This window comes from Mirounga angustirostris, unplaced genomic scaffold, assembly GCF_029215605.1.
Source record: "Mirounga angustirostris isolate CCGP_5_RB_7025 unplaced genomic scaffold, mMirAng1.0.hap1 SCAF_1, whole genome shotgun sequence".
In the NCBI taxonomy this organism is placed as follows: Eukaryota; Metazoa; Chordata; class Mammalia; order Carnivora; family Phocidae; genus Mirounga; species Mirounga angustirostris.
In genome coordinates, this window is record NW_026991709.1 from 12,455,979 (window position 1) to 12,469,726 (window position 13,748).

The window sequence follows — 13,748 nt, forward strand, 5'->3', positions numbered from 1 at the left end:
GAATACCCTTGCACTTATGTTTTGCCAACCGCCTCGGTTAGCTCATTCTCATCTTACTGTAGCCCCATGCGGCTGGGAGAGCAAGGGCCCCTGTTGCAGTTTTGGAAACCGAGGCCCAGAGAGAGTCAGGGGCCAGCCCAGCATCACTGGTTGCAGAGCCCAGATGAAGACAATCAGGGAAGAATTGTTCTCTCTTTCTTTCTCTCGCCTCCATGCTCACAGATGTGAATATGTGTACAGGCCCAGCAGTCTTCCACCAGAGAAAGCCCTCCGCAGAAGTTGTGGACTGACGATCGCTTGGTCAGCAGAGTTCTCTTGCTATGATGGGACATAGTCTGGCCAAATGGTTGCAGGAATGCCAGAATATTCTAGAATTTCCTGAGGGTGGGTTTGGCCTCCATCAGCACACACACACACACACACACCTGCAGGAGAGAAAGGGGAGTAGCTGTGGAAACTTCCCACGTTGCCTGGAGACTAAGGTCAGGGCCAATTTCATGCTCCTTCATCCCCTATTATGACCTATTTTCCTGGCACATGGCAGCTCCTTGTGTCCAGATGAGGAGATGGGAAGTATATTGTTAAGAGCGCTCAAGAGGAGCAGTAACACCATATCAACTGACTTGATGCTTCCCGACTTTAACGGTGGGTCCGGGGAAAGTGATGTAGGGCATCCGGGGCAAGTTTTCACTTGCTTTGATAGAGCAGGGACTTGCCTGCCTTTCTAGATTTTTGCATGCTCATCAATAAAGCAGGGCTGATGCTGAGAGTCCCAGGGAGGGGAAAGCAGCGTTGTGGGTACCAGCCTGGATCCAAACTGTCAGCTCCCTGCGCCCTGTGTGGCTCGCGCCAGCCGGGCTGGTCCCCCTGGGGGCTTCTCCATGCCTCCACCGCCTGCTTGCTCTGAGCTGCCGTAACAAAATCAAGGCAGAGGGACTGGCTCGCTGCTGCTGGAGCGTCCCCCCGGGATGCCGCCTGGGGCATCTTCTCTGCCACCTTTCCCCTTTACGGTATTCCTAGGCTGCCATGGTAGTACGGCTTCAGGATATGCTCACGGGTCTCCGAAGGTTTGCCCCGTACGCACCAGGAGCAACCAGCCCGGACCCCGATAGCCACTTCTCTTCGCCCACATCCGCCAGCAACTTGAAGTTTTTGCTCTCCTCTTACCCTTTTCCTTGCCAATCTCTCCAGCTCCTCGCCCCATTATGGCACCCGGTCCCAGCCCAGGTCCTAAACTTGCCTCCCAAAGCCATCCCTCTGCCCTCTGGCTAACGAACTCACCCAGTTTGGAAGATTTCTCTCTCCTCTGTGTGTACCCTTGCAACGCATCACCCTATGTCTCCGAGTCAAATGCAGTGCTTTCTCTAACAGGACTTTGGCGAATGAAATTCTCTTTATTACCCCAGTAATAGTGGGGTAATGGCAGTGGCAACTAGAGTGCCAAGAAAGAGAGGCATCGTGAGCCAGGTGATACCCCCAAAGTGTGTCCATGCCCGGTTTCCTTTGATGTCCACTCTTCCCTGTCCTCCCCCTATCTACCCTCCCACTGTCACCTTGCCTATTCTTACCTGTCTCTTGTCTGTCACTGGGCCTTGGAGAAGTGGAAGGGAGCAAGGGCGTGAGGGGTCCTGGGTCATGTCTCAAGCTATATGGCCTCAAAACCCAGATTCTTCGAAAATCAGTGAAAGAGGACAGTCTGCAAGCAGATTCTTGGCCCTAACCAAGAGCCCTGCGTAGGATCCTGTGTTTGCTCTCCTGGCGTCACTCCTGTTCCTTCTGCTGGAATGCTGTGTGGATGTTGGAAACATCCCCCCACGCTGAGGCTACACCAGGGCTGCACTCCTGTGGGAGTCTCTGTGCTGAGGAGGAGATGCTATCTGTTGGGGAATTAATTGATCACTCATATTGTGGCCTGAAGTTCAAAGCTTTATGCTTCTGGTTCCCTGCAGTCATGGTTTGAACCAGAACTCTCTCTGAATGCTCAGACTCAGGCAACTTGCTCTGGGTCCAGGCTTTAGGGGCCCCACTCCAGTCCTGCTCTGGCTGCATCCCTCTACGTGGGGAGAGGAGTGCCTGGGGCCAAGGGGATGTGTCCCTCCCAGAGCTCGCCCCCACCCATGCATGTGTGTGAGGTCTTGTTGCTGGGAGTGGGGAGACAAAGGAATGGGATGCAGGCCATGGGGCCTTCTTTCTCCTCTTCCTCTCCCCCCACCCCCACCATGTTAGGAGTGGTCTGGTCTGAGCCTTTAGTCTTCACTTTCTTGAGGACAAATGACCAACACCCCAACTTCCTCCAATGAACACTGGATACCACCCCAGTTCTTAACACAATGTAAGTTGGGTCAGGTTCGTCCTGCTCACTCAAAGCTTTTCGAGGGTTGCCAACATACTCAGCTAAATCCATGGACCCCAAAGTTCCACCCAATCCTGCCCCTGAACTTTTGTGCTTGGAAAGCGGCCGCCATCTTGAAGTCCAACGCCTTTGTTAGAGAGCCACATGGAGAGAGAGAGACTCTGAGTACGTGGGGCTCTGCCTGCCCCTCAGACTCCTCATCCGGCTTCCCTCCATAGCCCTTAGTTCCTGTGCTCCAACCACACAGGCCCCATCGACCTTACAGCGACCCCCAGCCTCATCCCTGCCTCACACCATTGCTCTTGCAGTTTCCTCTCCCGGGGGCACCCACAGGGTAGCAGGTTATTCACACTTCTGCAGGTCCTCTTATCCCAGCTGCCTTCCCTGACCTATGACCCTTTAGTGACTGCACCCCTTTTCCTGTGAGCTTTGTTTTCTTTCCTATATAAACTTGTATTGCAAATATTTTGTTCTTAGGGCCTAGGACTGTGCCTGGGACATATAAAGTCCCAAGTAAGTACTTTTAGAATGAATGAATGAATGAATCCCAGCCCTCATATTCCTTCATCACCTTCAGATTGTTTTGCTGCAAAAACAAATGTCTCTGCTATGCATCTTTTTACAGATGCTTTTACAAATTTTAGGAAACTAAATGTCCATAGTGGATATAGTAACCGAGCCCTGTTCCCGTTCTCTTCTTCTCTTTTCCTATTCGGGGAAGGGGAAGCTCGCATTGATGGCCATCTTTCTTTCCTAGATTACTACACAGCCTCAGACTGACAGAACTTGCCTGCAGCCAGCCTCCATTTATCACTGGCTGCCAAATGCTGTGGGATTTGACTCCAGGCTGCTGTGAAGTCAGTCAAAGCTTTCACTTTCCTCTGCTGGGCATGTGTGAGGCCCCACAGAGCGTCAGCTCACTAAGTGGCCTCCCGTTTCTCATTTTGGGCTTCCCCCCTAGGACTGTTATCAGGCTTGAGCAATTGCTTTCATGCTGCAAACTCCTTTTGTTCACTTTTGCGCCAGGGAGAATTTTCCATCCTTGGCTGGATGGTGCTGTCCATGTGCATCCATTGACAGTGCTCCTGGGTGGTTGAGAACAAATTGTTCACCTTCAGGGTCTTGAGAAATAATAAAATGATAGTTTCAAGCTGCTGTGTGTGGAGGTAGTTTATTCTATTACAATATGTAATTGAAACAGCCCGAACCCTTGTTTGCACGTAACTCTCGTCTGCATTTTCTAACTAGGAAAAATGTTTCCCTGAGCCTGACCCACCCTTGACCACATAAAACAAGAAGAGCTCTCTTCCCCTTTGGGCGGGGATTTGTATCAGTATTAGGTTCCCCTGAATAAAATGGAAAACACAAAATAATAGTAGCTGAAACAAGATATATTCCCCCCCGCCTCTTGTAAAAGAAATCTGGGGATAGGCAGTGCCAGGACTGCTCTGCTGAGTCCCTCTAGCTTTTTGTTCTACTGTCTTAGTATTTGGCTTCTACCCTCAAGATCACCTCACAGTCCAGGATGGCTGCTGGAGCTCCAGCCATTAGACCTGCATTCCAAGTGGTAAGGAAAAATATGACAGAGGGCAAAGAAGCACACAACCCAGCCAAGTCAGCATGCTTTATATAGTCTTTGGTCTTATTAACCAGAACTTACTGATCATGTGGCTAAACCTAGTTTCAAGGGATGCTGGGGGAATGTAATCATACATCTCAGCCCATTATAATCCTAAATAAAACCAAGGTTCTGGTGCCAAAGAAGAAGGGGTGGTGACTGGGAACCAGGTGAGGGTGAAGTTCTGATAGAGCAGGAGAAGAAAAAGAACAGCAAAGAAGAGGGGGTCTGGTCCCAGACAGCTGCAGAAATAAGGTGGAACCTCGGGGTGATAGCTCTCTGCTCTCTCCCACCCTGTGGGCTCCGCCAAGCCTCCATCTGGTCTGCTTGCTTAGCTTCCTTCCTTCTCAACTTTGTCCCCCAGGAACTTTCTGCCACTCTAGCTACACTCAAGGAAGCAGGTGTTGCCCTCTAGGACTCTTGCCCCTGTGTGCTGTGCTACCTCTTTGTCTTAGGTACAGATCCACCTCTCAGCTACACCTAGGAAGGAAAGGGGCCCCAGTCTCCTAATAGCCCCTCTACTGCATGGCTTGATTTTGATGTGTGTGTGTGTGTGTGTGTGCGGTGGGCTTCTTGTGTCGTATTCTGTTGTTTGTCCTAAGGGTAAGTCTACAATCTTGGAGGGATCCCCCTGAGGTGGTTACTCTCCCATTCTCAATCTTCTGGGGGTGTTACTTCTTAGGACACTGGGAGCCAGAAGTGGCTTTGGACAGGAGAGGGTGTCTCTAAGTTTCTCTCTCTGGACCTTGTTCCCTTAGATGTTGAGGGGTCTCTATGGGCTGTAAGGGGCTCCTGGAAGAAGAAAGATGGGTTTCTACCTTCACTCCCAGAGGTGGCTTCAGGATAGCCAGGAAGGCACCCTCTGCAGGACCCCAAGTTGAGTATGATAAACTGTATTCTGTTCATTTTCTTTTTTCTTTCTGGCATCCTCAGCCTTCTAGTTAAGTCTGGTTTAAATGCTCCAAACTAGTATCTGCCATTGGGTGAGAATGATCAGAAGACTGAGTAGCCCTCAGCCAGGCAAACATGTGAGCAGAGGACGATGTGGTCTCCGCTCTTGCTCCCAGCTTCTCTGGATGACGAGCCATGGGAGGGCAAGTCTTCGCTCTTGGTGCGCAATGCCTATCTCTGCAAGGACACCCCCGCTCCCCAAGGCCTCGCCACCCAAGGCTGGACTTCATGGCCAGTCCTTCATTCACCAAGCATGTGTGGAGGGCCTGCCCCTCATGGGGCAGCCCATGGTTCGGAGTGTACACAGAGGGACAAGGGGGCAGGGGAGAGGAAGACAGGGCCACAGGACAGACGGCCAGCTGGGGGGGCTGGGGGGCCAATTTTGCCTGGGGGGAGGTCAGCGAGGGTCCTCAGAGAAGCTGGCATGGAGCTCAGAGTTCTAGTTTGTGTCTTTGTTTTCACAGAGCTAGGATCATGCTGTACATGAGGACAGCCGGGGTGGTCTGCACCTTGCATGTTGCACTTGGTGATCGATCTCTCCATCCTCCTTGTAAGACAGTACACACAGTTCTAACTCGATTTTGTCTGTTCCCTAATGTGTATCTATGGCTAGTCTGATCGATCTTGTACCTAATCATCTAAGCTCTAGATGTGCTTCCATGCATTTTCTTACATAAATGTAATTGAAACTTACATGCGGGGATTTGTGGGGCCACTGCTTACGTCACAAAGTTAAGGTCCTATGAATAACACTTTTGCATCTGGCTTTTCTCACTCACCCTGCTAGAATCCCACCAAGTCAGGGGCAGAACTGGGACTCACAGACTTGAGTCTTGTGGCAGTTGGTCACCTGGAAAGGGGAGGAGAATGGAGGGAGAGGTGGCCATTCCAGCCAAGAAAATAGATTCTTATCATGGGCTCACTGCACGCATGAAGGGGATTACCGGGGAACTTGTCAAGCCCAGGGGTCTCTACCCAAATCCGAAAAAGGGAAGGGGCAGGGCCGCACCCCATGCTGTTCTGGGGTGTGTTAGGGCTGGAGGCAGTTGCAGGCTGCTCGTGAGCCCATCAGGAGGCCAAGGACTGCCCCACATCCAGGGACATCTCTGGCTGCCAATTGCCTACAGGACAGTCCACCTTCCCAGAGCCACCAGGAGCACTGTTTCCCCTAGAGGAACAGGGCCAGACCCCCAGGACGGCCAGGACCACTGAGCATAATGGCATCCTCTGCCCAACCACGAATGGATAGAGAGCGGCCATCAAGAGAACAAAATCCCCCTCTCTTTGCTGTGGATTCTTCCGGGGAACCCAGCCTATCTGAGAATGGTGATTTAATTTAAATGCCAACTTCGGTTTCTAGAAAGCTATAAGTCATGGAGCATGTGGGTGGGTGGGGGGCACGAGTGAACCTGTTTGCTGAGCAGTTGGACCCAGCCAGGCCCTGTTCTAAGCCTTTTCCCCAACGGGCCTCATTTCACTTCATAGCCCCTTGAGGTTGGTGGTGGTATTATTATTCCTCCTTTATCAGGTGGGGAAACTGAGGCTCAGAGAAGAGATTTGCCCCCAGCCAGCCTGACTCTTTGGCAGGACTCGATTTTTTGTCAGTATCTGCCAGCTCTAGGGGCCCATCACGATGACCTCCCCCACCCCTTTCCTAGAAAGAGGCCCAGGGAGGGACCTTGTTTTCTGGAAACGACATCAGACTCACAGTGAAGAGACTGTCTCCAGCTCTGTCTTGCCCGGGACCTCTCTGGGCCTCAGTGTCCCTTTCTGTGAAATGAGGGGCTGACCTGTGATCCCTCAGGGGTCTTTCTCCTTGATACATCTCTAATAAATTCGTTGACACAGAGGAGATGACTAAGGAGGCTCCCTGTTTTTTTTTTTTTTCTATAAACATTTGCATTTCAGCTGCCCAGCTTCCTTTCTTGTGTCTGAGAAACATGTGGACGTTACTAAGGTTAAACATGGCCTGAGGGCGATCCCTCTTATTAACAGTAAAGACAAAAGGGCTCTACAAATCTCTTAGACCTTTGGGATATGCCTGAAAACTGAGGGGCACAGTTTGGCAAGAACCCCTGCTTTAGGCCCAAAGGCGCAGTGGAAGACAGCATGGAACAGTGTGGAACTGTGTGGGATAGCCTGGAACAGAGTAGAACAGCATAGAACACTCTGGAACAGTCTGGAACAGTGGAGAGGACTGGGCCAGTGCAGTGGCTGAGGCCCCTGTCCTGCTCTTGGCTCTGCCGTGGGACCCTGGGAATCTCTTGACCCCATGAGCCTTGATTTCTTCCCCTGCGTACTGGAGCGATGGTAACCTGACCTGCTGACCTCGTGAAGACAAAGGTAACAATGATGGGGAACGTTGACAGAGCATTCAGAGAGACTTGCCTCCTTGGAAGGGATTCATGTTCTTCAAAATGGAAACCAAATCCTCATTACCCACTGGGGGGTTTCTTCTAGGATCATTATTTAATTCACCAGAATCTTCTCAATAGAAATTGGTACGTGTATTGACAGCCCATCTATTTTCCTTTGTCCTAGGAGGGTGGCTTTCCAAGACCGATGGATCCAAGACAAGAAGCCCACTGGGGTGGCCATAGGTGGCATTCTTAAATTGTTGTCCTTGATAGATTCTGACCATTCATGGCCTGCAGGAGTAGAGTAAAGTGGTATCTGGGGGCAAGAGAACATATCCTCCACATGCCTTTCTTGACAGCTGCTTTACGTTTATTCATTCTCTGCAATAACTTTGGATAAAATGAAAATCAAGCTTTGTTTGGTTTTCATTTGTTTGAAAACAACCTCCCGTCCGTGGGTTCACCATGCAACAAATGCCTTTCTGCCAAGGAATAACTAACAAAAACCACCCTTCTTGAGGTCGGCTCCGTGTTGGCTGGTTAGGAAGGAACGCAGATGCATTATGGATGCTCATCCATATGACACCTGGGAGAGGTAGGAATTTTCCAGAAGTCAGGATGAAGTCGTGGGTTCCAGCTACACACCAGGCAGGTGGTGGTGCTGGGATTCGGACTGGAATCTGCAAGACCATGGCACCCAAGCTCTTACTCGTTAGCACTAACTTGGAATCAGAGCATCAATACTCCGCTGACACAGGTGGACTTCTCTCCTGGGTGCCTTGATTCCAAAGCGGTGCAGTTACTAGAAGCATTGTCCAGATGTTGGTTGATAAGATACATTTCTTCAGAGATCCAGACTGGAGATTCCTGGATCCCCCTACAACTGGTTCTAAAAAAGGGATGTGTAGGAGCTCTCCAGCCTCCGTGGGGCTGAACTGAGGAGTGATCCTCACAAGACAGCCTGGAGCCTTCTTACTGCTCGTGGAGTCATCCGAGGAGTTAGGTGCAGCCTCGGCCTGCCCCACATCCCCTCGTTAGAATACTGGGCTGGACCCTGGGGCCCTGGATTCCACATCGCTAGCTGGGTGACCCCAGGCCATCATACCTCTTGGGTCCATGCTCAAAGGGGTTCAGCTCTCCTCTTAGGAGGGCCAAGTTCTGACTCTTTGAAATAGAATTGGCATATTTTCAGAGACTCCGGGTTCCACCAGACTAGCCCCTGTGTAACAGTAGGAGATGAAAACAGAGTGCCCTTCTCCATTTGAAACCAATTTATTTCACAGTATCTTAGAGGTGACTGTAGATTCTTGGCGGGGGCACCTTACAAGATCGCTCTCCATCGTGGCTGCTCTTTGGCGGCCGATGGGAAGTCAGAGAGTTTCGTATTTTCACAATGTCCACAAACCCCAACATCTCGTCAGTCTGGCGGGGGTAGGGGGAGGTTAGAGCAAATGGGGATTTCTTATTTATCCCTTGAACAGTGTGTCATGGATTGAATTGCGTCTCACCAAAAATGATATGTTGAAGTCCTAACCTGCAGGACTGCAGAATGTGACCTTATTTGGAGGTCGGGTCTTTACAGGTGTAGATGAATGAAAAGGGGGTCATCATGATGGGCTCTGATGGGCAGTGTGATTGTGTCTTTACCAAAACGGGGAATTGGGACTCAGAGACAGACACACAGAAAAGGCAGACAGTGTGAAGACACAGGGAGAAGCCAGCCATCGACCAGGCCAAGGGTGAGGCCTGGAACAGACTGACTCTCCCTCACAGCCCTCAGAAAGCACCAAGCCTGCGACACCATCGTCTCGGACTTCTGGCCTCCAGGACCCCCCACTTGGTGGTCCTTCATTATGGCAGCCCTAGCATACTAACACACAGTGTGAAATGGTTGTCAGCTAAAAGAAGTCGGACTTGGTTCTAAGAGGGGGTAGAGGCCCAGGCTCCTGAGGTGGAGAACGGGGGGACCCAGGGACATTCCATCCTGCATTTTCATTTCATGCTGTTTCCACAGGGCAGGTGAGACAGGAGCTAAGGCTTTTCCCCACTTGGTCCTGCCTTCCACTTTCATGAATTTCAAGTTATATTTAAAAATTGAAATTGTAAGAATTTAAGTTGCCTTTCAAAGTAGCCAAGTCTTGGGGCGCCTGGGTGGCTCAGTCGTTAAGCATCTGCCTTCGGCTCAGGTCATGATCCCGGGGTCCTGGGATCGAGTCCCGCATCGGGCTCCCTGCTCAGTGGGGAGCCTGCTTCTCCCTCTGCCTTTGCCCTCCCCCCACCAGCTTTTGTTCTCTCTCTCTCTCTCATGAATAAATAAATAAAATAAAATCTTTTAAAAAATAAAATAAAAGTAGCCAAGTCTCCTTTAGCCTAGCATTGCTTGATCCGGGGGTGCCTGGGTGGCTCAGTCGTTAAGCGTCTGCCTTCGGCTCAGGTCATGATCCCGGGGTCCTGGGATCCAGCCCCGCATCGGGCTCCCTGCTCGGCGGGAAGCCTGCTTCTCCCTCTCCCACTCCCCCTGCTTGTGTTCCCTCTCTCTCTCACTCTCTTTCTCTTTCAAATAAATAAACAAAATCTTAAAAAAAAAAAGGAATTGCTTGATCCGGGTGGGGAACTGTCTAGAACTGCCCAAAAGATAATCTCCTCTTCCGCTGCTGAAGTTTGTGACTCCCCAGATACGTTGTCCTTTGTGTTCCAAACGAGGGTGCATCCCGCCCTGTGGACCCGGCCCCAGCCTCCTCCCTGTTTCCGAGGAGAAAGCCAACCCTGGTGTTGCAGTTGCAGGTGACAGTCCTGACCGGTCCGGGAGCCGATGAGAAGTTCATAGGCTGTTAATAAACTGGAACCAATCGGTGAATGCCAGCCGATCGTTCTGGGGCCGGCTGGGGCCGCAGGTCCTTGGGAGAGCGTGCACTTGCGCTGCCTTTATCTGCATGCAGCAGAAGCATGAAAGTGCCCGGCCGCTCTTGGTGTTTGTTACAGTGAATAGACATATGTCCCTCACACTAGCACGGGGAATATCTAATTAAGCGACACAATGACTGCTTATGCCCGGGGCTGCCACAAACAAGGCTCTGTCACTCTCCTCCGAGAACCACAAAATGGGAATTCACTTTTAGTGCATGATAATGAATATATTTGAAATAGATTAAAATTGATTTAAATCCCACACTCCTACCCCTGAGAAAACAACACCAACAAATGTGATTTTCACAAAAATATTTTCAAGCCCCCAGTGGGCGTGAGGCTGGGAGGGGGGTTGTGAGAAGCCTCTCCGTAAAGGTTGGCTGGTTGACGACCATGTTCGGTATAACTTGCTTTTTGGTGGTTTTTCATGAGTGAGTTAGGATCTTAGGGATGGTAGCTCTATTTTGCTCAGTACTAACAGAAATGGTCACATATACTACATGGGAGCCAAAATGTGTCAGAGTTTTAAAGGCTGAATACGTTTCTCTTATGTGAGCCTTCCCTTCCCTTACTTTGCTATGGATGGGACGCATAGGGAAATTTCATTTTCTTCAAAGCTGAATCATTTTAGCGCATCAAACAAAAGTGCTGTATCCTATTTAAGACTCAGGCTGCTACTTTAAAACAGACTGTCATTTTTAATAGGGGGGAGGGGGGTATTTTGGTTGAGCACTGAAGAAATGATGTTGCCTGCCTTCCACTGTCAGGACCAGGAAGAAACGGTACCCCCAGCTGGGACAGTGGGAACAGGGTGAGGAGTCACGTGGCTAGAATTTGGAAAACTTGAAAAGCATCTCAAAGTGTCTTTTGTGACCAAGACAGGACTGGCTACATGATTTGCAGATCCCAGTGCAAAATGAAAACACGGGCTCTCTTGTTTGTTTAAAAATCATTAAGAATTTCAGGACAGCGATGGCAGAGCCTTAAACCAAGGGGGGGCTCTTCCGAGCCCCAACCCCATGGGACTGACGACACAGCTTGTACACCCATGAAACTGGCTATTTTTTGGTCCTCAGTAAGAAGAAGGGAAAAGGGAAGTAGGAGACAAGAGGAGATATTAAATCCTAATCTTTATACAGCCCGCAAGCCCAGGAAGGTCCTCAGCTGAGGAGAAATGGAAAACGGAACCCCAGTTAATTTTGTTCCTCGTCACCAGCTGAATTTGTAGAGTACAGCAAGACTGCCAACAGAGATGTTTGTGTGCTTTTCTTGCTCAAAGTGTGACGGGCTTTTTCTTTCCACTCCTCATTCTATCTGCTCAGAGAACTAGATCCTCCTAAGAACTACACATTTGACAGACCGATCAGAATCCAGGGGAGAGGGGCGCCTGGGTGGCTCAGTCGGTTAAGCGACTACCTTCGGCTCAGGTCATGATCCCAGGGTCCTGGGATCGAGCCCCACATCGGGCTCCCTGCTCCGCGGGAAGCCTGCTTCTCCCTCTCCCACTCCCCCTGCTTGTGTTCCCTCTCTCACTGTGTCTCTCTCTGTCAAATAAATAAATAAAATCTTAAAAAAAAAAAAAAAGAATCCAGGGGAGAAAGGCAGAGACGGAAAAGTCCTACCTCCTCTACAACGCACAAAATGAAAGTCTCGATTTGTGTTCATCTAGACATTGAGACCGCTGGTTGCCACTGGCTTTTGCCTGGCTGAGCAGGTGGGGTGCCGTGGCTTGTGGCTTGTCAGTCTCTTGTTGGCTGCATCGCTGTGACACACACAGATGAGGTGCCCTCAAGGTTCCCCCCTCCTCTGCCTCAGACCCCTGCCCACCCCCACTCTTTGTGGGGCTCCCCTGTGCTGGGAAATGACCCTTTCTTGGCTCCGCTCATGAGCCAATGTCCGCGGGAAAATGGGTTTGTTTTCTGCAGGGGAGGGGTGTTGGAAGAAACCTGTCATACGTTTTTTAAATTGTGGTAAAAACCACATAACATGACACTTACTGTCTTATAGCCATGTTTCAATATACAGGTCAGTTATGTTAACTTTATTCATATTGCTGTACAACAGATCGCTAAACCTTTTCCGCATCTGTTGGGCTTTATGCTTGTCCCCCATGACCCCACAGGCCTTGCACTGCAGATACCCGAAGGAGAGGAAAAACCCATAAACACAGGAGGCACTTAATAAATGTCTTTAAATGAGTGGGACCACACTAGGCTGTGAGTGAGCTTAAATGAGTGGGACCACAGGCCTCCTTTGTGACCAAGCCAATCCCCTGGGCCCCAGACAAAGTTTGTGACGTGATTTTGTTGTTTCCTAATGCTTGTCCATTTACAAAAAACAATGGGGGGGGGGCTTTTTAGTCACTTGGATTCTTTGATTAATTTCTTCAGGCAACTCTGAATTTGATTTCTAAATTATCTCCCAAACCTGTCATCTTGAACCTTAAAACTCACGGAGTCTTACCAACCTCTCAGCCCAGGGCTTAGTTCAGTGCCTGGGATCCAAGAGATGTGTCAGGGTTCAGCGGCGCCTGGGTGGCTCAGTCAGTTAAGCGTCTGACTTGATTTCGGCTCAGCTCATGATCTCAGGGTCATGAGATTGAGCTCCCACTGGGCTCTGAGCTCAGCCAGGAGTCTACTTAAGATTCTCTCTCTCTCCCCCTCCCTCGTGTGTGCTCTCTCTTAAATAAATAAATAATCTTTTAAAAAAATAGATGCTTCATAAAGATTTGATGAATGAATGAGTGATGGCATGGGTTTTCCATATTAACGAGGAGGAAGGCTAAGGGAGATATCAATGTGGGTGATTTCTAAACCTCACTTACACCAGTGGCCTCAGTCCCTTGCCAGAGATCCTTGCACAAGCAAAGCTGATGGGGTGTCAGGGCAATAGGCAAGGACAGAGGGGACGACAGAGGGTGCGCACAGGGCCAGGTGACCAGAGACCCCTGACCTGGGAGGATTCACCTTTGGAATGAAAAGCAAGAAATTCTTTGGAAACGGAAGAAGTGGGGCTGCCTGGAGAGGACCCAGATGAGACTGGGCTGACTAGCAAGAAGGCCAGCATTGTTTAAAAGCAGCTGAGGGTCCATCTGAAGGCTGCCCGCTCGGTGCCGGGTGAGGAAGAAGGTTGGGTAACGGGTTCAGGCGGGGCTGGCAGGAGCTGCGAAGCCTCTTGGGAGGAAGTGTTTCAGGGAGGGCGGCAATCAACAGTGGCCTGGCTTGAGGATCCAAAGGCATCTGGAAAGAAATCTGGAGGTGGTGGTGGGAGAACATTAGGAGAGAAGCAGGGGGAGGCACTAAAGCATCTGGAAACGTGAACCTGTTTGCCTGTTTTGGCTGAAATAGAGCAAGACTTGCATGTTTATACACATCATTTCCAAAACTGAGAATAGAGCCCTAGAGCATTTACAAGGGACCCTTATGATGGCAGGCTAGAAGGAGTGAGGTTTGGGCTAAGGGGCAAGAGAGCACCCCCTACTTACTCAGAGATAGTGTGTCTGCAGCTGGGGCGGCTTCTGAGGCTGAGGCCAAAAGCGATGCAGGAAAAGGCAAAACTGTAA